The sequence below is a fragment of the Bombus affinis genome, chromosome 2, assembly GCF_024516045.1.
Source record: "Bombus affinis isolate iyBomAffi1 chromosome 2, iyBomAffi1.2, whole genome shotgun sequence".
Taxonomy (NCBI): domain Eukaryota; kingdom Metazoa; phylum Arthropoda; class Insecta; order Hymenoptera; family Apidae; genus Bombus; species Bombus affinis.
In genome coordinates this window covers 7,028,211-7,055,172 of record NC_066345.1, presented here as the reverse complement: position 1 = coordinate 7,055,172, position 26,962 = coordinate 7,028,211, and the positions used below count along the sequence as shown (strand labels likewise).

The 26,962-nt window shown below is 40.3% G+C and overlaps 1 long non-coding RNA gene across 1 annotated transcript in view; it reads left to right on the top strand.

Moving 5' to 3' along the window:
• The first annotated feature begins 270 nt into the window (after nucleotides 1-270).
• Nucleotides 271-26,962, top strand: part of LOC126924386 (uncharacterized) — a 104,008-nt gene continuing 77,316 nt past the window's right edge. Inside the window, exon 1 of the long non-coding RNA XR_007713496.1 lies at nucleotides 271-400. This is a non-coding gene — a long non-coding RNA (uncharacterized LOC126924386). The remainder of the gene's footprint in view (nucleotides 401-26,962) is intronic.

Below are 26,962 nucleotides of genomic sequence, written 5' to 3'. Positions count from 1 at the left end.
TCGCTGTTTTGTAATTATAAGAATGGAACTTATTCACTTGAAAATATACCTATTAATCTATATCTTGAACAGTAGACAGTAATAGTCGTATTGAACATGCTTCTTAAACTTCATGAATACGAAATACTAATAAATGTAAAACTGTACGCAACATTTAAACATTTCTTTTGTGTTCAGTATTGTATAGCCTTGAGATCTTGAAAGAAATGATGTATATCCTACATGATTAAAATTATAGTAATGTATGAAACAATAATGTATAATACAAAAAAATATTTTTTTTTTTTTATTTATTAAAATTCACAATTTGTCCAATTTGGACATTTGGTGGAATTTTTTAACGGTTAAATTAGCATGTTGGTGGCTACCCCCAGCGGGGTACCATCCTCGTGTTTCTTAGGTTATGTAATTTATAAGGTCTGCTGGGTGCTTCCTTTTTAGTCTTCTGTTCATATTTATGGTTTTGTATGTTTCCGCAGCTAGCCGGTTTATGTGTGTTGCTATTCTTAATTTGTATTTCTCGGAGTATCTGCTAATTTCTTCCTTGACCGTTGGCATTCCCAGGTCCCTTCGTATATCTTCGTTTCTGAAGTACCAAGGTCCGTTTACTATTGTTCTGAGGATTTTAGCCTGTATTACCTCTATTTTGTTTATATGGCTCATTGCTGCCGTCCCCCATAGTGGTATTACGTACGTCCAGATTGGTTTTATGATCGTTTTATATATTTTTAATTTATTTTCTGTGCCTAGTTTGGATTTTCGGCTTGTTAGCCAATGCATTTGTCTCCTTGTTTTCTGTATTTTTTCTACTATTGACTTGATGTGTAGTTTCCAGGTGAGTTTTTGATCTAAGTGGAGTCCTAGGTATTTGACATGCTTTGTTTGCGTTATATGCGTGCCGTTCAATAGGATGTTTGGTGGTATCTTTTTCCGTAGCATGAATGTAATATGGTTGCATTTATTGGGGTTTGCTTTTATTTGTTTTTCTTGTAGCCAATTTTCTATTTTTACGATATGTTCTTGTAGTATTTTGACTGCCGTTTCTGGGTTAGTATGCCTGACTAGTATAGCTGTGTCGTCCGCGAATGTCAATACTGTGCTGTTGGTAGTTGTTGGTATGTTCGCCGTGTATAATGTGTATAGTATTGGGCCTAGGACGCTTCCTTGTGGTACCCTGGCCTTGATGTCTTTAACTTGAGAATGTGTGTCCTTGATTTTTATTACGAAGGTTCTGCTGCTTAGGTAGGATTTTATTAAGTGGTGTATTTGCTCCGGGAATTGTTTCCTAATTGCTTGTAGTAGACTTTCATGGTTAATTTTATCGAATGCTTTCTCCATGTCTATAAAGAGGGCTGTGCAGTATTCCTTGTTTTCTAGTGCTACTATTATTTCGTTTAGAAGCCTGTGCATTTGCTCTATCGTGGAGTGTTTGTTTCTGAAACCAAATTGGTGATCCGATATTAGTTTTTTTGTCTCTATTATTGTTTTTATCCGGCAATATATTATTTTTTCCAGTATTTTGGAAAATACTGGAAGCAGTGATATTGGTCTGTAAGATGCAGTTTGGTGCGGGTCTTTGCCTGGTTTATGTAACATTTTGATCTGTGCTAATTTCCATGGTTTGTGGAAGTATTGAATTCTTAGAATTGCATTGAATATTATTGTCATTAGTCTTATTGCTTTTGGCGGAAGGTTTTTCAAGATTTTACCATTGATTAGGTCTATTCCTGGCGCTTTGTTGTTTTTTGTTTTATCAATTATGTTTCTAATTTCTTGTGCTGATGTTTTAGGTATGGTGTATTGCTTGTCGGTTGTGGTAATAGTGGTTTGTGGATCCTCCTCCGTATAACTTTTGAGGTTGCTGTTGTTGATAATGTGTGGTGTGAATGTGTTGCAGAGGTGGTTGGAGAATTCTTCAGCTTGTTCTTCGTTGCTTCTTGCCCATGTGTCATCTGCTTTTCTGATTGCTGGGACGGGTATCATTGGCTTCCTTATTGTTTTCGTGGCTTTCCATAGTGAATAGTTGGTGTTCTCGTGTGTGGAGAGTGTCCCTATGAACTTTGCGAATTCGTTATTGTTGTACTCCTTTATTTTTTTTTTTTATTTCCTTTGCAAGTTTGTTTAAGTGTTTTTTGGTTTCTCGAGTTCTGTATTTTTGCCATTTTTCTTTTGCTTTCCTTTTTTCTCTAATTTTGTCAAGTATTTCTTGCGGGATTGTTATTGTTTATCTGCTGGTTGATTCGGCTGTAGTGGTTGTCCTTGCTGCTTCTTGGATAGTTGCTGTCAATGTTGCTACTGCCTGTTCTATCTGTTCAGGAGTTTTCAACGGGATGTTGCAGTTTATTTTGCTTTCTATTATTTCTTTGAAAGTTTGCCATTTGGTGGTTTTATTGCATAGTGTTTTTGGTTTCCTATAGTGTATTGGTTTGTTTCTGTATTCAATTATTATGGGTGTATGATCGGAGCTAAGCTCGTGGTTGGGTGTTATTTTTAGTTTGTTTGTGTTTAGCCCCCGTGTAACTGCAAAGTCCAGAAGATCTGGTTTTTTGTTCAGGTCTGTCGGCCAATGTGTCGGTGTTGCTGTGGATAATATATTGAGGTTATTATTTCTAATGTATTTTTCCAGTGTTCTGCCTCGAGGTGTAATGTTTCTTGACCCCCATAGCGTGTGCTTTGAGTTGTAGTCTCCCGCTGCGATGTACTTGTCCCCTTGGTCCTGGAAGTATTCTTCCCACATTTGTGATGTTATTTTGTGTCGCGGAGGCAGATATACTGCTGGCAACTGGAAGTAGTTGCTGCTAGTTAGAACTGTAACAGTGGTTGCTTGTAAATATTCTTTGTTAACTTGGCTGTGTAGAGAATGTTTGATATCGTTTCTGACTATCATTGCTGTCCCTCCGTGAGCTTTTCCTGAGGAGTGTTTGGTATCATATATGGTGTAGTATGGTATTTTCAAGTAGCTTTTTGTAGTGAAGTGTGTTTCTGAGACAAGTAGTATGTCTATTTTGTTACTGTATATGAATGTTTTAATTTCGAGGGCCCGTTGTTGTAGGCCGTTTGAGTTCCAGGCTGCTATTTTTAGAGTGTCCGTTTTTTATTTTTTGCTTATCACGTTTGTAATTAGTTGTAGCATGACTGTGATTTGTTGGGTTTGCTGTCTGAGTACTGCGTTTTGTTCGCTTATCATTCTGGTTAGCATTTCGGTTAGCATTATGGATTGTTTGAGCAGTTCTTTGATTTCTGCAGTGTCATTGATACTATTGCTGTGTTATTGGTTGTCTGTATGTGTCGTTTGGCTGGTTACTTGAGCGTAGCTTAGACTACCAATGGTGTTGGTGCTGATGGGTTTGGAGTTTGTTGCTGGCTCTGTATTTGGTATAATTTCGTGTTTCGTGCTGTCCTGTTGGGCTTGTGTGTTAATGATTGTCCTGCTTCGTAGGGAACAGTTTGCGTTGTAATTGTTTCCTAGCTTTGCAACCTTTGTAACTGGCTGAGTGTTTTCCGTTGCAGTTGTAGCATTTAACTTTTTCTATTTTTCCAGAATATGGGCAATGTATAGTTAAGTGATTTTTTGCGCACTTGACGCAAGCTGGGCTTCTGTTGCAATAATTTTTAGTGTGTCCGTATTGTTGACACCGCATGCATTGTGGGATTTCTTTTTTATGTCTAGGTGGCTCCACTTTTACTATTATGTTTAGCAATTTTTCTATATCGTATATTTCTTTGTTGTTGTTTCTAGGTTCTAGTTCAACTAGGAATAGCAGTAATAGTTGTTTGGTATCGTATTTGTTAATGTTATTATTTGTCCTTACCTGGTGTCCGATTTTTGCCAGTTCTTCACTTATTTTTCCGGTATTTGTTTTTGGGTGTAGTCCCCTGATTACTGCTTTGTAGCTTTTGTCAGTTTTGAGTTGAAAAGTGTGATATGCTGCGTTTTTTTCCTTTAGTGATCTTGTATTTCTTCTGAATATTTCTGGGGTGTTGGTTTGCACTTTCACCTGGTCTATTTTTATCTGCTTGATAACATAGTTGTCTTTCCATGCAGTGTTGTTTAGGAGTTCGATGAGGGGGTCGATTATTTTCGCATCTATGTATATCGGTGGTGGTTTGGGAATGCGGTTTGTCGGACTTTCCGTTGGGTCCGTCCCTGCCTCTTCTGGCAGTGCGCTGAATGGATTATGCAGCTTGATATCTTGTAGCCATTGTTTTTTTTCAAATGTATCAATTTTCCTCGCGCTTGCGAGCGGGGTTACCTTCCGTTTTTTGCTGGAGTTTGCCACCGTCCAGCTTTCTTCCTGGTGTATTGGTATGTTTTCCTCCCCGTCGGATTGTGTTGTTTTCATAATATCGTCTTTTTTCTCTACATATGTAGAGTCTGTAGCTTTATTTATGAAATATGTTTCTCCGGAATTAACTATTTTTGTTGGTGGAATCTGCATGATTCCACGTTTTGTCGATGGGCGTTTACTTTGTCCCTTTCTTGCCGCACTTTCACTGTAGCACTGTTTCGCACGTCCGTTTAGGTCGCCTGCCCAGGCGGAACTGTAAGGCTTTGTGTAGACGAGAAGAAAAACAAAATATTTATTAAGATATTTTGATGCCAGGATTTTATCTTCTTGTAATGCTTATTTGATAATTCAGCATTTTTCAAGTGAACACCATGGTTTTCTACAAGAGTCGCTTTCTCTTCTTCATTATTTGTTGTATGAATTTTCATGCCGAAGAAATCGTATCTTGCACGGGTATCTTTATGTGGCAGGTGGAAACGTAACTTGAAATCGCGTTTAAATCAGTGGCAGTGCACACATCTGAGATGATTCGTGCAGATATGTTCACTAAGGTTTTTCCTAGGGCAAAACATATATTCTTCGCTGAATCATTCGGTATTCAGCCTGTAATATGAAGCTTTCAGTACCACGCGCGGATCGAAAAAGGCGTGTTGAAACTTCGCGTAATTCGATCTTTCGCGTAACCGATTGCATTTGCGTAGTACCTCGAGTACTAGCAAGCATATTCTCTACCTTCCGATGGTCATCTCCTCCTGTAGAGAGAGAAATCGATCGTTGGGCGAGCGAACATGCTGTTACGTAATTATAATTCACGGTAATTACGAATTTACGAGTTGATACCGCATTATTCTTTCGTCCTATACGCGTTTGTAATGTAGCCCTAACACATATACAGACATCGATGTCTATTATAAGTAAAAGCAATTGATCTAATTATACATTGAACATTTGTTGTAGTGCATTCTGTTTCATTCATTCATACAAAATTATGAAACTGGTTGCCATTGTTGATATAAAGTTTCCTCGTAAGTGATTAACATGCTTCACATTTCGGTTTACGATAAATTTATGGTTGAATCCAGTAACTTCTCTTGTTACGTTGCATCTTTCTGTTTCTCATAAAATATTGTAAGTAATAACCCTAAATTTTTACATATTAGTAGTCTCACTTCATTCGTAGGTTAGAAGAAAACAAGATAAGCTGAAGAGATAAGACACTGACCGATTTTCAGTGGACATGATTCTGAGGGTTCTCTCGAATAGTAAGATTTCGGCGTGTATTTTAACGTGTATCTTAAAGTAAAAATTTTTGAGCTTGTCCTCAAACAAATACACAATCTGAGAATACTCTCGAGCACTATTGAAACAAACTCTCAAATCGACACATATCTTTAGTCTGAAGATTTTTTCAAGACCTTTAGAAATACACGAATAATAATTGTATTTTTTTTAACGCAAATTACACGGAACATTATATTTAAACAGAAATGAAATAATAACTCGAAGTACGTAACGCAATAGTTTTACATAACCTTTCAATACGTTCTACCACACCCGCACTTGTTATTTCTCTTCCGAATGAGACTTTCGCAAAGCTACCTTTTCTTTTTTCCGCGAGGAGAAGAAATGTTATGACACGGTCACTGGATATGTGGGACTCGGCGGATGGAGTCACCAGAGCCACTAAAAACCCCTCCGCTATCCACTGCTCTTATGGTATAAGAACCAACCCCGGAACCGCCTTTCGGCATTATTTCAGGGTTGGCTTTAGTGTGCACCCCTGACTAGTTCACAGTCTTCTCAATTATGTCTTCTAACTTGTCTTCTTCTCCTCTCGACAATCATCTCTTGCCCTCGCCTTGCTTGCATGATCTTCCTGGAAAATGCTTGGAGATTATTCCAATTGTCCTCTTTCTTGGTTACTATCTCTATCAAATTTTCCGTCGTCAGTGGCATGCAACGTTTCCTGCTTCGTCTTCAATAGGTATCTTACCATGTCAATTTCCATAAGCTTGGAGATGTGTTTTTCTGCGAGCAGAATCACCTCCGTCTTGTCGTGCGCGATTGTCGGCCCGTTGTCGACACACCACCGCGTAACCATACTCATTCCTCTTCCTAATCTGTCTCCCATCTCCTCTTGACTGGCTACATCAAGTTTCAACGCCAAGTCGTCGGCAAAGGCAACCGCACTCATACCTGGAATATCCTGGAGTTAATAGTTTCCGACGCATCCCTCTCGGTTCGGCCTCCATCAAGATCTTTCTCAAGCTGAGAATGTTGAACGCGTTCTTGATGTCCACCATTGCAAGTACACATATCCGGTTTCTTCTTTTACAATTATGTGCCAATTGCACAACCCGGCATAGGGAGTCCACCGTACTCTTCTTCTTGTGAAATCCGTATTGGTCCTTGTGGAAGAGGTTAAACCCCAACCTTTCCTCGCTTAGGTTCTTTTGCGTGTGCTCCTAGACTTTACTGGGTGCTGGAAGCACGCTGATCGATCGGAAAGACGATGTTAACGTGGGGTCCCTGCTCGGTTTAGGTTTGAGCTCCACCCTCGCTATCTCCCATTCCGCCGGGATCTTGCCCGTGTCGTTCACGGCATTCAACATTCTCAACACTTTCTCTGGTCTCCTCTCCACCAATGCTTTGACCGCCGTTCCTGGTATACCGTCTACGCTAACCGCCTTGTTCGGGTTTATCTTCCTACATGCATCCATCAGGTCTTTCTCTGAGATCCTGTAATCATCACCTTCTTCCTCTTCTCCGTTACGATTTTTCAATGTAAATTCGACCAATCGCGGGGAGACGCAATCGCGAGGATAACTATAATATAACTATAATATAACTATAATAGGATTAAACACAATTGTATGAATTATTTTAGTGAGCTTTCTCTGCGTATACTTCATACACAACCTGTATATAATTCGTGATAAAATGCCGATAGTAAACGCCCCATGGTACGTTAGAAACAAGGACATACAGAGGGACCTGGGAATACCAACGGTCACGGAAGAAATTAGCAAATATGCAGAAAAATACAAAGAAAAAATAGCAACACACCCAAACCGGTTAGCTGCGGAAACGATCAACACCTCAAACATTTTTCTTTTTTTTTATTTATTGGAATATTTACAATCAATTCTCGTTGAGAATTTTCAGTAACTTCATTTGGCGTGATACAATGGCATGGCTTATAATTGTTTTATATTGTTGGTTCTAGTAGGATCTAAGAATTTAATCTAAATGGTATTTTCTTTTTAGTCTGCAGATCCGGACCGTCGCGTCAAGTAGTTGGGTGACTGACTCATGGGTTGTAGTGGTTGTTGACTCTTGCGTTATATTTGCTTCTGAACTTGTATATTTCATCTTTGACTGTGGGTATCTTGGATCTTATACCTATCAAAACACTCACACCAGTCCCTCGGACTTTCTTCTTTTAACCTATAAAGCGCTTTCGATAATTTACAAACTCTATCTATGTGCATATCCCTTTGGTTGATTTACATATAGATAAGTAATACCTATCTGGATCATATTCTAGGTTAGATCTATACCTATCAGAGACTTGAATTGTCTTTATATTCCGCCCGAATCCTCATTTAGCTGGTCCTGGCCTAGGACTAAGATTATCAGGAGAAGGAGATACTATAACTGTACCTATGATCGCAGATTCTTGTATAGCTTTGGCTCTCTTTAATGCACTATATTTTGTCTCTTCAGATTCGTACACCAGTTCGTTCGTGAGCGCCGAGGCGTGCAGACGTGCCCGGCAAAGTCCACAAAGTAGCAAGTACCATCCAGTTGCTGCTGAGTGCCGAGACGTGCAGACGTGTGTCCAGTGCCCTGTGAAGTTCACAAAACTCCACGTGACGCCCAGCTGACGAAAGCAAATCCAACTAACCTAGCCAGGGGTTAACAGCCTCTCGACTAGTTCTTTCACACTGAACTAACTAGCTCGATGATGGCTCTATCATTTCCAACAGGCTCCCCGGAGCAAAATTATAACACCGCCATGTTTCCTCCCCCGTGGCAAGAGGGCAACGCAACTATCCTGGTAAATGACCACCACACGAAAAAACGAAAGCTCGAACCGACCAAGACAAATGTAAACAAGATTCAAACCAAACCATCAGCCAGCCAAGTGACTACCTACAATAGATTCTCAATTCTGGAGTCTACGGAAGACTCCATGATTACAACCGAAGAGGTAAATAATCTCCATACTCAAAGAATTCCCCCTCCCCCACCGATATTCATTAACGACGTAATCGACATACAGTCAATGATTAAAACTATCGAAAAAGACATCAGCAAAGAAGACTACAAGCTAAAGATTAACAACAACCAAGTGAAAATACTGCCGTCCCACCCAGACACCTATAGAAAGTTAACCAAGCTATTAAAAACGTTAAACGCCAAATTCCACACATACCAGCTCAAACAAGAAAGACCATTTCGAGTGGTGCTGCGCAATATCCATCACTCAGTCGATCTAGACGAACTAAAATGCGAACTGTCAAATCACGGCCACGAAGTAACTAACATCAGTAACATTAGGCATAGAATCACAAAAAACCCACTATCCTTATTTTTTATAGACCTAAAACAAAAAACAAACAATAAAGAAATCTACAATATCAATCGGCTGATGAACTCCATAGTTAAGTTCGAGCCACCTCTTGTAAAGAAAGAAATAATACAATGCAAGAGGTGTCAAAGGTACGGCCACACGCAGAAGTACTGCAATCACAACTTCCGGTGCGTAAAATGTGCAGGTAACCACCCCACTGACCAATGCACTAAATCCCCGGAAACCCCCGCCAAGTGTATCCACTGTCAAGGAGAGCATCCTGCGAACTACAAAGGATGCTCAGCCTACAAATCGCTACATAATATAAAGTATCCAAAACTGAGACCCAAGGACATAAACATACATGAACCTAAACCCCAAAAACTCACCACACCAACAGTATCCTATGCGCAGGCAACGCAAGGAAACGTGTACAACTCGAAAACACACAGTGTACACACAGAAAATAGAATTCCCACCCCACCAAGCACTGACAACTTTACCAGACTCGAAAAACTTATCGAGAAGCAAACTGAGCAAATTAACAACTTGCTGTCACTACTCACACGCTTCATGGACAAATTCATAAGCACAGAAGCAAAATAAAACCAATGCGGATAGCTCTGTGGAACGCCAACGGTCTAGCTCAGCACAAAGCCGAACTAGAACTATTCTTAAAACAACAGCAAATCGATGTGATCCTCATATCCGAAACCCACTTCACCGACAAAAACTACCTCAAAATACACGGCTACAACTTCTACCACACCCAACACCCCAGCGGAAAGGCTCACGGCGGCACCGGAATCATAATCAAGTCAAACATCAAGCACTACGAACTTCAACCATTCCAGAAAGACTACCTCCAAGCAACAAACGTAGCGATAGAAGACTGTTATGGTACAATCACCACCTCAGCTGTATACTGCCCTCCCAGACACTCCATCGCCAAAGAAGACTTTGACCACTTCCTGGACACCCTGGGCAGCAAATTCATAGCCGGAGGAGACTACAACGCTAAACACACCCAATGGGGCAGCAGACTGGTTACAGTAAGAGGCAAAAACCTCCTCAACAGCATATTAACCAACAACCTCAACTACCTTACCACGTACGAACCCACACACTGGCCCACCGACACAAACAAAATACCCGATCTCCTTGATTTCCTCATAACTAAAAATATCTCGTCAAGACACGTCCAAATCAATTCCTCGGCTAATCTCTCCTCTGATCATTCCCCCGTGATAGTAACAGTCAGTTCAACTATCATCGAGAATACACCTAATGGCTCCATTCATAACCAACACACCAACTGGCAGCTCTTTAGAGAAGTATTTACCCACACAACTTCAGCCTCAACCTCACTAAAAACCAATGATGAAATCGAAGCAGCCACGGAATACCTAAATGCGAGCATAATAAACGCTATCCGCGTCTCCACACCGGCAAAAACGTCCACCAGCAACCACGAATACCCCCAGTACATACTAAAAAAAATAGCAGAAAAACGTAGACTAAGAAGGATATGGCAGACCCATAGAACACCGGAGGACAAACGCAAACTAAACAACGCAACTAGAAAACTATCCAAAACCATAAAGAACTACAATAATGACCGTTTTCACAAATATCTCGCCAGCCTGTCCCCCACAGCCGACTCAAACTACTCACTATGGAAAGCCTCCAGGAAACTCACGCGCCCCCCACAAATAATACCTCCAATCCGCCGCCCGCAGGGTGGATGGGCGCGTAGCCCTATAGAAAAAGCCAACCTATTTGCCAAACATTTGACTGAAGTATTCCAACCCCATTCCTCCATAGCCGCAGCGGACGTCACCGAATACCTGCACACTCCCTTCCAAATGTCCCCTCCTATTCAACCCTTCACTTCTGCAGAGATCATAGAAGCAATCAGTCGCCTAAACCCCAAGAAAGCAGCAGGTCACGACCAAATAGGAAATAAAGCAATCAAGGAACTTCCCATAAAAGGGATTGCACTCATCGCATCAATCTTTAACGCCATCCTCCGCCTTGAACACTTTCCTAAGGCGTGGAAAATCTCACTAATCACCCTCATCCCCAAACCCGGTAAACCAATATATGAAACCAGCTCCTATCGCCCAATCAGTCTCTTACCTACCCTGTCTAAACTATTCGAGAGGATGCTCACGAATCGTCTCCTTCCACTCCTAGAAGAATTGAAGACTCTCCCAGATCACCAATTCGGCTTCCGAAAACAACACTCAACAGTAGAGCAAATCCACCGCATAACCCACATAATCAGCCAAACCCTTGAAAAGAAAAAATACTGCTCAGCCGTATTCCTAGACATCCAACAGGCATTCGATAAAGTATGGCATGAAGGGCTACTCTACAAGCTTAAAAAAATCCTACCCCACCCATACTACTCCATCTTAAAATCCTACCTAACCAACAGACAATTCATAGTTAAATGTCTAGGCGCCACTTCCGCAACATTCCCAATAAAATCCGGCATACCGCAAGGTAGTGTCCTCGGACCCCTACTATTCTCCATCTACACTGCCGACTTACCCATATCAAACGAGGTAACAATAGCAACATTTGCCGACGACACAGCACTACCCACGCTAGCTACCCACGCAGACCCGGCAATTGCCTCATCCACTCTCCAGCGAAGTCTCGACTCCATGGAAAAGTGGTTCCAAAAATGGGGTTTTAAAATAAACGAAAAAAAATCCTCCCATGTAACCTTCACGCTCCGAAAACAAACCTGCCCCCAGGTCACCATTAACAACACAATAATCCCAAGCAAGGACTCCGTAAGATACCTGGGCATGACCCTGGACAGGAGGCTAACTTGGGAAAAACATATCTCCGAAAAAACAAAGCAACTAAAGGAAAAACTAAGAAAATTCTATTGGCTCACGGGCCGACGCTCCAAACTAAACATACAGAACAAAATAACCCTCTACAAGGCCGTAATAAAACCTGTCTGGACCTACGGAATCCAACTATGGGGAACAGCAAGTAACTCCAACATTGAAATACTCCAACGCTTCCAATCGAAAACGCTATGATCCCTATTAAATGCACCCTGGTATGTTACCAACGAAACAATCCACCGAGACCTCAAGATACCTACAGTCGAAGATGAAATACACAAGTTCAGAAGCAGATATAGCACAAGAGTCAACAACCACCACAACCCACTAGTCACCCAACTACTGGACACGACGGACCAGATCCGCAGACTAAAAAGAAAATACCCACTAGATTAAACCATTAGTCCTACTAGAATCAACAATATAAAACTATTATAATCCATGTCATTGTATCACGCCAAACTAAGTTACTGAAAATTCTCAACGAGAATTGATTGTAAATATTCTAATAAATAAAAAAAAAAAAAAAGATTCGTACGACCTGAATAACTCTTCATAAGAATATTCTAACGGTACAATAGCATATTTAGATATTATAGCTAGCCTTCTATTATTGGGCATTTTGCCCTTGTTCATATATTGCTTAAATACCTTAATAACTATACTTTTCCTTAGGCCTTTATCCTTCACATTTCTAGTTGCAGCTATAGTAACACAGATAGCTATATCGATATCTCCATGTTGAAGATAATGCCCTCCACTTTGTGTGCTTTGGTTTATACTAATTAGCACATTTACCTCCGTATCATTTAATTCTGCTGTCAGCTTTCCGATATCTTCCTTGGAAAAGCATGCTGCAGATAAAGGTGTCATTAATTTATGACCCAGTCCATAAGCTATATGTACCAATTTAGCAAATGTTTCTTGAGCTAATAAGCCAGCTTCTTCTAATGATAAAAACATATATCTTTCCTCATGTTTTGGTGAAAATTGTGCATTTTCTCGTTTATAAATATCTATATATACGAAATGTTCTATCTTATCATTAATAAATATAAATTTCCAGACTTTATCTCTTGTCCCTTTCTTAACCTTTCTTGATTCAGGACCAATTTCATTCATAACTATGAAACAAAATTCTACTGCTTTTGATGGCCTATTAATCTCTAATTTTTCCATATAATCAGGACAATGTTTTTAGAATTGTCTTCTGAGATCATCCATATCAAACTCTAATCCACTTTGCATCTTAATGAAATCATTAGGTGTGATTCCACTTATTACAAATTCTTTTGCTATGCCATGCCCAATTAGACTTTCAGGCTTAGTGTCTGCAATATCATATTGTGCTGTCATCGCAAATGAATTTATGACGGATGCAGTATTCTATAATGTGTATTAACTTTCTTCTCTTGATGGAATCTCAGATAACTTAGACTTATAATTTTGAACACTACAATTGCTAAACACATCAAATTCTATGTTAATAATATCACTAGTATTACTTCTTATTAATGCAAAATATTCACAGACCAAATTGCTGGTTTATTATAAGGGAATTCACACCCACAAATCGAATAATCACAATAAAGTATTGAAATATTGCCCTTTTCCGTCCTTTTTATCACCGTATGTACCTTGAGGAGGATTGGTCGTGAATAGTGTTGTGAAATAACGAAAGCGAAATATTATTGTCGTAGTCCGTTAAGTATATTTAAAATAAATAAATATACGTATACAGAGTCCTTGATACAATATAAAATTTGTTATTGTTCGTCGCGTAGATACTCAGAGATACTCGTTAATGCTCGACATAAACCGTTCGATACTTCGTAGATATTCGACTTATACTTCCGCGCTCGCGATCGCGTCGGGTTATTTATACTGGTTTGGAAAGAGCCAGAAAATTTAAATTCGTCTTTATTCGACGGTAGCGGCGACATTGTTTCGCCCGGAGTTTATTTGTTTTTACATTGCTTACAATCTAACGGTCTTGATACTCCGAGGCAAAACAACAACATGATTCGAAATGTCTTCTGCAGACTCATGTGCCGCTACAATTTGCTAATACATATGAAGTTGCTGCGTGCTGCGGTCCAAGTGCCACTCTCTCGCAAAATGTCCTATTCTTCCACATTTGAAGCATCCTTCTTCTTTTTGCAGCAAAGGCGTTAGTTTTCATCTCTCTTCGATTAGATTTATCTTTCTACTCCGCTATTTCTATTTTGTTCTTCACGTATCCTACCGTTAGATTCTCTTGTTTCAATGCATTTATTATATCCGCTATGTAGAAATACTCTTCGAGTAACGTATTTAGCATGTAATTCAGCTTTTCCCCTTCACTCATTTGTGCGCCCGCACTTTTTATTTCATTTATTAACTTTTCAATATCGCTAAAGAACGATGCCGAATCACTGTATTTATCAAGGCTTATCTCCTCTAATCTCCGTCTGCACACGACCTGTAGTTCCGTCGACTCTTTCAAGTACAATTCTCGTTGAAAATTTCAGTAACTTCATTTGGTGTGATACAATGACATGGTTTATAATAGTTTTAAATCGTTGATTCTAGTAGGATCTAAGGATTTAATCTAAAGGCTATTTTCTTTTTAGTCTGAGGATGTGGTCTGTCGTGTCAAGTAGTTGGGTGACTAACGGGTTGTGGTGGTTGTTGACTCTTGCGTTATAGCTATTTCTGGACTTGTGTATTTCATCTCTGACTGTAGGTACCTTGAGGTCGCGGTGGATTGTTTCGTTTATAACAAACCAGGGTGCATTTAATAGGGATCTTAGCGTTTTCGATTGGAAGCGTTGGAGTATTTCAATGTTGGAATTACTTGCTGTTCCCCATAGTTGGATTCCGTAGGTCCACACAGGTTTTATTACGGTCTTATAGAGCGTAACTTTGTTCTGCATGCTTAGGTTGGAGCGACGGCAAATGAGCCAATACAATTTTTTGAGTTTGTCTCTGAGTTGTTTAGATTTGTCTACGATATGTTGTTTCCAGGTTAATCTCCTGTCCAGAGTCATGCCCAGGTATCTGACTGTGTCCTTGTTAGGAACTGTTATATTATTAATGGAGACCTGTGGGCAGGTTTGTTTTCGCAGCGTGAAGCCCCATTTATGGAACCACTTTTCCATTGAGTCGAGACCTCGCTGGAGAGTGAATGAGGCAATTATCGGGTTGGCGTAGGACGCTAATAGCGCTGTGTCGTCGGCAAATGTTGTTATGGTTATTTCTGTTGATATTGGTAAATCGGCAGTGTAGATGGAGAACAGAAGGGGTCCGAAAACACTACCTGAGGTATGCCCGCTTCAGTCGGGAAAGTTGTGGTAATGGCATCTACGTATTTAACCATGAATTATTTTTGATTAGGTAGGACTTCAGGATGGAGTAGTAAGTGTGTGGTAGGATTTTTTTAAGTTTGTAAAGAAGCCCTTCATGCCATACTTTGTCGAATGCCTGTTGAATATCAAGAAATACCGCTGAGTAGTATTTTTTCTTTTCGAGGGTTTGGCTGATATTGTGTGTCATTCGGTGGATTTGCTCTATTGTGGAATGTTGCTTCCGAAAACCGAATTGATGATCTGGCAGGGTTTTCAGATCCTCTAGGAGTGGAAGGAGTCGATTCGTTAGCAACTTTTCGAATAGTTTTGACAAAGTGGGTAGAAGACTAATTGGGCGATAGGAGCTAGTTTCGTGTGATGGCTTTCCGGGTTTAGGGATGAGTGCAATTTCTGACGTTCTCCAGATTTTGGGATAGTATTCAAGGTGAAGAATTACGTTGAAGATTGAAGAAATGAGTGCAATCCCTTTTACAGGTAGTTCCTTAATTGCTTTGTTACTTATTTGATCATGTCCCGGTGCTTTCCTGGGGTTCAGACGTTAGATTAATTCAGTAACCTCTAGAGAAGTGAAAGGTTTAATGGGGAGAGACGTTTGAAGGGAGAATGCAGGTATTCTGTTATTTCCGGAGCGGTATTGGAGGAATGAGGTTTAAAGACGTTGGATAGGTATTTGGCGAATAGGTTGGCCTTTTCCATAGGGCTTCGTGCCCATCCGCCTTGCGGACAGTGAATTGGAGGGATTATTTGCGGGGGACGCGTGAGTTTCCTGGAAGCCTTCCATAGTGTGTAGTTGGAGTCGGCAGAGGGGGACAAATTGACGAGGTACTTTTGGAAACAGTCATTTTTGAATTTTTTAATGATTTTGGTTAACTTCCTAGTTGCGTTGTTTAGCTTGAGTTTGTCGTCCGGTGTTCTATGGGTTTGCCATACTCTTCTTAGTCTTCGTTTTTCTGTAATTTTGTTTAATATGTAATGGGGATATTCGTGTTTACTGATGGAAGTCTTGATAGGTGTTGAGGAGCGGATAGCGTTTATTATGCTCGTGTTTAAGTATTCTGTGGCAGTTTCGATATCTGCCTTTGTTTTTAGTGAGATTGAGGCAGAGATTGAGCGGTTAAAGATTTCTCTAAAGAGCTGCCAATTGGTGAGTTGGTTGTGAATGAGGCCATTAGGTGGGTTCTCGCTTATTGCTGAACCGACTGTTGCTATTACGGGGGAGTGATCGGAAGAGAGTTCAGTCGAAGAGTTGATTTGGACATGTCTGGGCGAGATATTTTTGGTTATGAAGAAGTCGAGTAAGTCGGGGATTTTGTTAGTGTCAGTGGGCCAGTATGGGGGTTCATATGTGGTGAGGTAGTTGAGATTGTTGGTGGTTATGCTTTGCAGGAGGTTTTTGCCTCTTGCTGTGACAAGTCTGCTGCCCCATTGGGTATATTTGGCGTTATAGTCTCCTCCAGCTATGAATCTATTGCCTAGGGCGTCAAAGAAGCTGTCGAAGTTCTCTTTAGCGATCGAGTGTCTGGGAGGGCAGTATACTGCTGAAGTGGTGATTGTACCATGGTAGTCTTCTATTACTGCTACTACGTTCGTGGCTTGGAGGTAGTCTTTCTGGAATGATGGAAGCTCGTAATGCTTAATGCTGGATTTGATAATGATTCTGGTGCAGCCATGGGCCTTTCCACTGGGATGTTGGGTATGGTAGAAGTTATAGCCGTTTATTTTGAGATAGTTTTTGTCTGTGAAGTGTGTTTCAGATATGAGCATTACGTCGATTTGCTGTTGTTTTAAGAAGAGTTCTAGTTCAATTTTGTGCTGAGCTAGACCGTTGGCATTCCACAGAGCTATTCGCATTGATTTTATTTTGCTTCTGTGCTTATTAATTTATCCATGAAGAGTGTAAGTAGTGAAAGTAAGTTATTAATTTTTTCTGTTTGCTTCTCCATTAGTTTTTCGAGTCTGGTGAAGTTGCTTGCGTTTTGTGAGGTGGGGACACTATTTTCTGAGTTTCCACTGTGGGTTTTCGAATTGTTTATGTTTCCTTGTATTGCCTGGGCATAGGAGATTGATGGTGTGGAGAATTTTTGGGGTCTGGGTTCTTGGTTGGTTATCTCCTTGGGTCTGGGTTTAGAGTACTTATTATTGTGCAGTGTTTTATAGGCTAATCATCCTTTGTAGTTCGTAGGATGCTGTCCTTAAGAGTGGATGCACTTCGCGGGGGTTTCTGGGGATTTAGTACATTGGTCGGTGGGGCGACTACCTGCACATTTAATGCACCGGAAATTATGGTTGCAGCATTTCTGCGTGTGGTCGTACCTTTGGCTCCTTTTGCATTGTACTATTTCTTTCTTTACAAAAGGTGGTTCGATCTTAACTATTGAGTTCATCAGATGATTGATGCAAATTTCTTTAATGTTTTATTTTTGTTTTTTTGTCAATAAAGAATAAGGATAGCGGGTTTTTCGTGATTCTACGCCGTATGTTGCCAATGTTGGTCACTTCGTGGCCATGCTTTAAAAGTTCGAACTTTAGTTCATCTAGATCGTCTGAGTGGTGGATGTTGCCGTAGCACCAAATGAAATGATCTTTCTTGCTTGAGCTGGTATGTGTGGAAGTTGGCATTCAAGGTTTTTTGCAACTTTGTTAATTTTATATAGACGTCTGGGTTGGTCGGCAGAATTTTTACACGGTTGTTACTAATTTTTAACTTATAGTCCTCCTTGGTGATATCTTTTTCGATAGTCTTTGTCATTGTTTGAATGACAATGACATCGTCAATGAAGATGGGGGAGTGGGAATTCTTTGGGTATGTTGTCTATTTACCGCTTCGGTTGTGTCCATAGCGTCTTCTGTTGTCTCGAGTATTGAGAACCTGTTGTAGATGGTCACTTGGCTAGCTGGTGGATTGGTTTGGCTTTTGCTCGCATTCATCTTGAATGCTTCCAGCTTGCGTTGTTTTGTGCGCGGTTCGTTTGCAAAGAGGAATATATTGCCCCTTTGCCACGGGAAAGGAAGAGCAGCCCTGTTGTAACTTAGCTCCGGAGAGCCCGTTTGAGATGATTGGGTCATCATCGAGCTAGTTAATTCAATTTGAAATAACTAGTCGAGATGCTGTGATTCGGGTCAAAGATTAGTAGCGTTGGATTTTACACTACCACGTTTGCGATCACTTGGCTAGGTTTGTTAGATTCGCTTTCGACAGATGGGCGTCACGTGTAGTTTTGTGAACTTCAGAGGGCACTGGACACACGTCTGCACGCTTCGGCACTCAATAGCAAACTGATGTAGCGGCACTCGACAGCAATCTTTCCAGCGGTTTCTGTCCCGTGGCTCGCCACACGCAGACTATGCTTCGAGTAAGACGATTACCAGATGTTGATGCGTCTCCACAGTACATGTTCGGCTAGCCCGAGGACCCGCTATAAATCTTAAGATCTATTTAACGAAAGTCCTTCAAACCGACAAACACCCTTTGTTCCAACTACGGGAAAATTGGAGAAGTCTATTTTTCTCACGAACGACGCGGCCCGATGGCGACTTTCTCTTAAGGGCGGCTAGCACCCTTCCCCAACCATCAACATGGAAATTGACCAATTAACAGTAACTCCAATTTCCCTCACTTTCCGAATGAAGACTTTTCTCCACGAATCCGATGATCTCGTGCCCTTAGACACACCCATCATAGTTTTCCTCGACAGCGTCACCGTGATAGAGAGACACACTCTTTCGTACGATTTTAACGACGATACAAGTAATTCTCCGGTACGTAGTGCTTGTTCTGTGGCGACCTGAATATAACTTAGACTTTCACGAAGTATACACGTTCGACATCCCGTTGACCGCGGATTCGTTACCGGACCCGAGGCCATTGTCATAGCGCCGCGAGTATCTAACATTGTGATTAATTACCAACGCTGTAATACCACTCACTTGTGCCAATAAACTCTACCATTGTTACACCGCATCGATGGCCAATATCAACGAAGATTCATCGAACACCTCCACCCCCAATCCTAACGTCCAGCCGACATACATATAACAAAAAGAAAAATTCCATTTTATGATACAAATAGATTTATTTACTGAGCACTTTGGTATGTGCTTGCATAATTCTTACATTTACAGAATTAATAAAGAATTCAGTAAATCACTACTTTCGACAAAGTTATTAATAATAATATCAGGATTCGAATTTTCTAAAATATCCTTCTTGACACACATAAGCATCAATGAATATAAATTTTTCTGTGATAGGATATTTCACAATTTATTTTTTATAAATCGTAAAGTAGAAAAGCTTCGTTCACAGGGTGTTTGAGTCACTGATAATGTAAGCAAATATTTGTATGTTAATCCCTATAAGGAGCAAGTATTTGTTGGTAAATTATATTGATTAAATATTTCGTAAGAACAAAAGACACAATCGTTGCAGTATTGGCGTTGTTTAAGTATTTTATCAATTTCTTCATTTTCATAGTCATATACATCATTTTTTTCCGTGGTGCTTATAGCAAATAATTGTTTTGGTATTCTCTTCAAATTATTCCACTGATAATGAATAATGAAATTATCGTACTCATCTTTAAAATTTTCAATACTTACATAACTGCGTCTATATGTGTCCCATTTATTTTTATTACAGGAAAAAGTTTTGGGATCAAGATAGACAAAGTCAGCATGTAATGTTTTACTGATTAGAATATGACGATAAATTCTTTCGTACACAATATCAAACATTATATTACGCGCGTCAATTTATTAATTTTGAATTCTATATTAAATATATAGTTATCTAGAGCTCCCTCTCCTATTGTATTGTTTTTCCATTTTATTCTGGTAACAGGCAGCGATTCGTGAATTTGTAGTTTATATTCTTCACAATATGTAAATTTACTTTTAGACCACATTACAAAAATTGTTGCGTCGCGTGAAAAGGTCCGCGCGACGTCCTGTATTGTCTGACCGTCAAGGCCCAAACACCCATAGAAAGCCCCCAATAAACCTAAGGTCCCATAATAAACCGAGTCTTACTTGCAGGAACCGTAATTTCTGCAAGTATTTTCGGTTTATAACGGGTACTTAAAAAAGTTCTTAGGTCTATTGTACGTTCTTACAAATTACGGAGAAAGCTGGTAGTTATCACGGGAAAAACCGGTAATTATATACTAGGGAAAACCAGGCATTTATATAATAGAAATGTCTGGATTTTCCCATGAGTCATTTCGGTAGGGTGTTTATACCTCCCATCTTCAATCATCAACGTCTTAGCCAATGAGTAGCACGGATCCTTGTCCATCCTTTCATAACAAAAAGTATGTACAACGAATCAGCTTCCTTCGTTCAAAACGCACACCCATACCGAGCTTTCCTCCGTAATGGTATCAGAACGAATCCTCAGAGTCCCCATAGCTCTTACAGTGCCGACAGTTCCTTCGGCTCTCACGGTGCCTAGAGTTCCGACAGTTCCTACGGCTCTTACGACTCCTATTGCTCCTATTCCTACTACTGCTACTACTGCTTCTACGCCACTAAGAGGGTCACCTCTACTGGTTCGCATAACCAAGGAACAGTCAAGAAGAAGTCACGCAAAGGAAGTCAGGCAGAAATAGTCAAACAGTCAAGTCAACCAGTCGAAGCCTACCAACGAATAGTCAGGCAGTCGAAGTCAAGCAGTCAAGGTCTAGTCATTCGGTCTTTCGGTTGGTTTTGTTGATTCGATTCATTCAAAGTCGGATCAGATCCATTGCTACGTCTATTACAACACGAGGGATTTCATCTATCAGATTGTCAGTCAGAATCTAAGAAAGATCAAGGTGGTACCAATCAAGGCAGCCCTCATACTCAGCGACGTTACTAAAGTGTGTGATTATACGAAGTTGTTGGAAAATATATAAGTTATGACACTGTTAATCACGGAGTTATATCATTTCTACCACCCCGATTATCTTAATGGAAATCAGGGGATCGATCTATTCGCGGCGTCGATTATTATAATCGTAACGAGAATTTACGACTCCCGTTGACGTGTTTCTTCGCGATTGCGTCTCCCCGCGATTGGTCGAATTTACAAAAATATCAGCAGCTTTTATCATATTTTCAAAATTGCTATATGATTTCAAATTTTCATATGTTTCCTTTACCATATTAAAAGTTTTTGAGATAGATCCATCCCACTTATTTGGAGATATTTAAATGAAGGTATTTATTCGACCGTTTCGCGGGGAGGCGCGTTAACAGTATAACGTGTCAACGAGAGGCGTAAGTTTTTGTCTTTATACGATAATCGACATCACAAATCAACCGAGCCTCTATTTCGGTTCAGATAATAAGAGTGGTTGAATGATTGTAACACTGAGTTATGAGTTTAAATGTATATGTGTATGTATGTATAAACTATATAGTTTATTTCCAACAACTTTTAAGAATGCGAGTGGTGCGTGTAGTGTTCTGTTTTCAGCGAAGATTTGTTAACAAATCAAGGTGTCTTCTGATCGAAGAGTTAATAGCAAATTAAGATGTTCTCTGTGACGATTTATAAGAAACTAGTAATGGATGCTGGCCGCCTCTCATCAACGGTCGCTCGCAGGTGGAAGTGATCGTCGTACATTGTAGATGGGGAAAACTCGCTGTTCTTGTGTTTTACTGGAATGAATAATAATCCTAAGGAAAGTCTCGACTTGAAATATGTTTATAGTAGTTAACATTCTTTACCGTAAATGATGCTAAATTTTATGACAATTCCTTGGGATTATTGCGAGTCTGAATCAGTATGTTTCTACAAATGGTGGCCATCTTGATCGAGGGATAGATTATAGTTTATGGTAGGGCCACGGGACGTAACATCCCCCCTCCCGTTGAGAGGGGGGATCAAAAGTTCTTTGTGCTTTCAGTTAGGTGTCTCCGATCCAACTCCTTCTAGAACGATGACTATCTAGATTCATCGGGATCAGGTTGGCTCAATAGCTGGTACTTGGTACTAGCTGTTTAATGGCTCGATTCAAGATGTTCGTTGCAGTCTAAACAGTGGCAGTCCGGACGATGCCGTCGGCGCCGGGATAAACCTTAATAACTCGACCCATGGGTCATTGCATTAAGGGCACCTTATCTTCTCTGAGGATGGTGATCGTGCTTTTTGAATGCCGTGACCGCCCTTGCTCCATTTGTTGAGGCTGGTTAGCTCGTTCAGATATTTCCCATGCCAGCGGCTCCAGAAGTGCTGCTTGAGTTGTATGTGTTGTCAGTTGGATACGCTGGTTTGATAGAGTGGCCTTGAAATCTCGCTCCCGAGGGCTCGTTAATGAATCGCCAATGAGAAAGTGAAAGGGAGTGAGGAGAAGGAGGTCATTCGGATCCGTGGAAATTGGCGTCAGTGGTCGCGAATTGAGAATTGCTTCGGTTTCAATGGTAAGGGGCGAGATTCGGTTACCCGCGACTCTGGTAGATCGCCCATCACGTAATCTACTGGAGATGAGTTCGAACGACACCAACGGACGCACCTCTTCACCGCGCGCCAAACTTGGCTTCGACCATCGATTGGCCAGTATCGTCTTCTAACTGCGTGTAAGGTGGCTTAAGTCCCGGAACGGAAATGAATTCGATGTTCATTTTCAATGACGAGAGTAATGACATATGATTTAGGCAAGACGATCGAGTGTTTTTGATGGAAGGAAATCGGCGAATGGCTGAGTCTATTCCTCGACTTGCAATACCCCTTCTTAGTCAATAAATGGGTTAAATCGCTGAAGCTTCCCTTTGACTGCCATGTCTCGATCCCTTCGGAGCGTGTTGAGTTCTCCGGAAAAATGACTGATTTGTATGTATTTGATAAGTTTGTTGTGTGCCGTGGTTAGTTCGCCTATTGCTAAGGGTGCCGCTTGGTTCTTTTTTGTATCAATTGAAGGCAGCGAGCGGTGATTTTTATCAATTTGGCCAAGGAAGAGTATCTCTCTAATAGGCTGTTATCGATGGGAGCTGTTACCAGACAAATCCCTATTTTCTGCTGAGATATATCAATGGTTTTGCGCTACACGTCGGCCAGCATCCATCAGGTTGATGTAGCCACGCTGGTCCACTTTGCCAAATGGTCGGGCGCAAAATGTCTTCGGGCGATTGATTTCGGGATATTAGATTCGTGGGATTATCGGTGGTGGAAACGTGACGCTAATCGGTGGTGCTAGTGTAGCGGCACTCGACAGCAAACTTCCCAACGGTTTCTGTCCCGTGCCTCGCTACACAAGGACTCTACCCTTCGAACAGATGATTGCCAGATGTCGATACATTAACACCGAATGTTTACAGCGAGCCTAAGGACCCGCTATAAATCTTAGGATTCATGCAGCTAAGATTCTTTAAAGGGACAAATAGTCTTTGTTTCAACATACCATCTCAACATCCCTACACATACCACCCACTACGGGAAATCTGCTTTTTCTCAAGTACGACGCTCCTCCTAGCAACTTTCTCTCAAGGGCAGTTACCATCCCTTTTCAACCACCAACTCACAATTTAGTCAATTAACAGCGATGACTCCTGCTCGGGCAGCCGAGGAGGACGGACGTGTTTAGACGGTCGTGCTCTCCAGCTATAAGTGAATAGGGAAATGTGCTTCAACGTAATAGTGCTGCAAAGTGATAGTGAGGAGGAAATAGAAGAGCAATGCAGATACCAACAATAAACATAGCAACAGAGGGAGAAGCATATTATATAAAAAACAAACAAATTAACATGGATACAGAAGAAACAAAAGAGCAGCGGGGACAGGAAGAGCGCAATCCAGGTTATGAAAGATACTATCAGGACGAAAGCTGGAAGCTAGCGAAGGCTAGCAAAAAACGCAAAACAACTCCAGACATAAGTGCCGAAGGAAACCCAGTTACAGAAAGGCAGCGATGGCTGCAAGAATTACCATTAAGCAACTCCTTCAGCTCACTAACAGAAGAAACAGACGCTGACCCACAAATAAAACCACAATTCAAACAAATCATATTACAAAATCACCACCAACTTTTGTCGAGGCCCAAATAATAGACCCGCTCATCGATCTACTAAATAATTTAGACGAGAAAAACAACTACACAATAAAGCAAACAAAACTGGAATAAGTAAAAATTCAAACAATCACCCCAGAAACATATAGGAAAGTTATAAAAGCATTAAAAGAAAAAAATGCTATTTATCACACGTATCAGCTAAAAACTGAAAGGAGATATAAAAACGTCATAAGAGGATTGCATCCTAAAACGTACATACATAAACTAAGCGATGGGTTAGTAAAAATTGGCCATCAAACAAGAACAATAAACAATATAACAAGATTCGACAGGAAACAACCATTACCACTATCCTTAATAGAACTGGAACCCAGAAACAACAACAAGGAAATATATGATATCAAACAAATACTAAACACAATAGTAACAGTGAAACCACCACGACACAAAAAAGATATACCTCAATGCATGCGGTGTCAACAATACGGACACACTAAAAATTATTGCAACAGAAGCCCAGCTTGCGTCAAGTGCGTAAAAAACCACTTAACTATACACTGCCCATATTCTAGAAAAATAGAAGAAGTTAAATGCTACAACTGTAACGGAAATCACCCAGCCAGCTATAAAGGATGTGAAGTCAGAAAACAATTACAACGTAAACTGCTTCCACCACTTCGCAATAAATCATTCAACAACCACCACGACAAAGTATAACGGTTAACGACACTACATTGACAGCACAATACGAACCTAACGCCATAATCAGAAGCATTAACCCCCAAGAGAACCGAAGCTACGCGCAAGTAACCCAAAATATTAGCCAACCAACACTCACTAACCAAATAACCAGAATCAAAACAACAACATCGAAGACGCTACAGAAATCAAAGAAATGCTCAAACAATCCATTAAAAGTACAGAGATGTTAGGAAAAATGGTAAGTGAATTAAATGCAACACTTAGGCAACAAGTACAATAAACAACAGTATCTACTCACAAACTTGCTAAGTAAAAAATAGAGATGGACATATTAAAAGTAGCAGCCTGGAATTCCAATGGCTTGCAGCAGAGAGCCCCAGAAACTAAAGCATTTTTATATAAAAATAACATTGATGTACTACTTGTCTCAGAAACACATTTCACTCCAAAAAGCTACATAAAAATACCGTATTACACCATTTACGACACCAAACACCCCCTAGGTAAAGCCCACGGAGGAACAGCAGTAATAATAAAAAATGACATCAAGCATCACCTACACAGCCAAACAAACCAAGAACACATACAAGCAACCACCGTCACAATACAAACCAACGACAATTACTTCCAGATTTCAGCAGTATATATACCCCCGAGACACAAAATGACACCCAAAAAATGGGAGGAGTATTTCCAAACCTTAGGAGACAAATTTATAGCAGCAGGAGACTTCAACGCAAAACACACACTATGGGGTTCCAGAATCAACACTCCAAGAGGTAGAACCCTTGAACAATATATTAGAAATAACAACCTCAACGTTCTCTCTGCAGGCAAACCAACTTACTGGCCGACAGACCTCAACAAATTACCTGACCTGCTAGACTTCGCAGTTATAAAAGGTATAAACATTACCAAATTAAAAATAACAACCAGCCTCCAACTCAACTCGGATCATTCACCTATCATAATAGAATACACAAGCAAACCGATACTGTATAACAAGACAGAATCGCTCTGCAATAAAACTACCAACTGGCAAACTTTTAAAGAGCTAATTGAAAACAAAATCAACTGTAACATCCCACTGGAAACACCCGAACATATTGAACAGGCAATAGTAAATATGACGGAAATAATACAGGAAGCAGCATGGACAGCCACCACCCACGAAATAAAAAGCAGGCAGTCAAAAATAATTTCACAGGTCATCCTCGACAAAATCAGGGAAAAAAGAAAAGCCAAAGCTACGTGGCAAAAACAGAGAACACGCGAAAATAAGAAAATCCTAAATAAACTTACAAAAGAATTAAAAATCAAAATAAGAGAACATCACAACATCGAATTCACGAAATTCATAGAATCACTACCAGCGAATGAAAATACCAACTACTCCTTATGGAAAATCACGAAAAGAATAAAGAAGCCAATAAAACAAGTCCCAGCAATCAGGAAAGAAGACAATACATGGGCAAGAAGCAACGAAGAACAAGCTGAAGAATTCGCCAATCACCTATGCAGCACATTTGCACCACATAATAGCAACAGCAGCAATCTCAATCGATCTACTGACGATGAAACACGATCCACTAATTCCACAACGGATAATCAATACACCATACCTAAAACAACGGCACAAGAAATCAGAATCATAATCGAAAAAACAAAAAACAACAAGGCACCAGGAATTGATCTAATCAACGGCAAAATTCTGAAAAACCTTCCTCCAAAAGCGATACGGCTAGTTACAATAATATTCAATGCAATACTGAGAACACAATATTTTCCTAAACCATGGAAACAAGCACGCATTAGCATGCTGCAGAAACCAGGCAAAGACCTACACCAAGCAGCATCCTACCGACCTATATCACTGCTTCCCGTATTTTCCAAAATACTGGAAAAAATAATCTACGCCCGCATAAAAATATTAATAGAGAAAGAAAAACTAATACCGGATCATCAATTTGGATTCAGAAGCAAACATTCAACAATAGAGCAAATGCACAGGCTCATTAATGAGATAATACTGGCATTCGAAAATAAACAATACTGCACAGCTCTCTTTGTGGACATAGAGAAAGCTTTCGATAAAATAAACCACGAAAGCCTACTACACACAATCAGACAACAATTCCCGGAAAAAATTTATCAGATAATAAAATCATATCTAAGTAACAGAACATTCACGGTA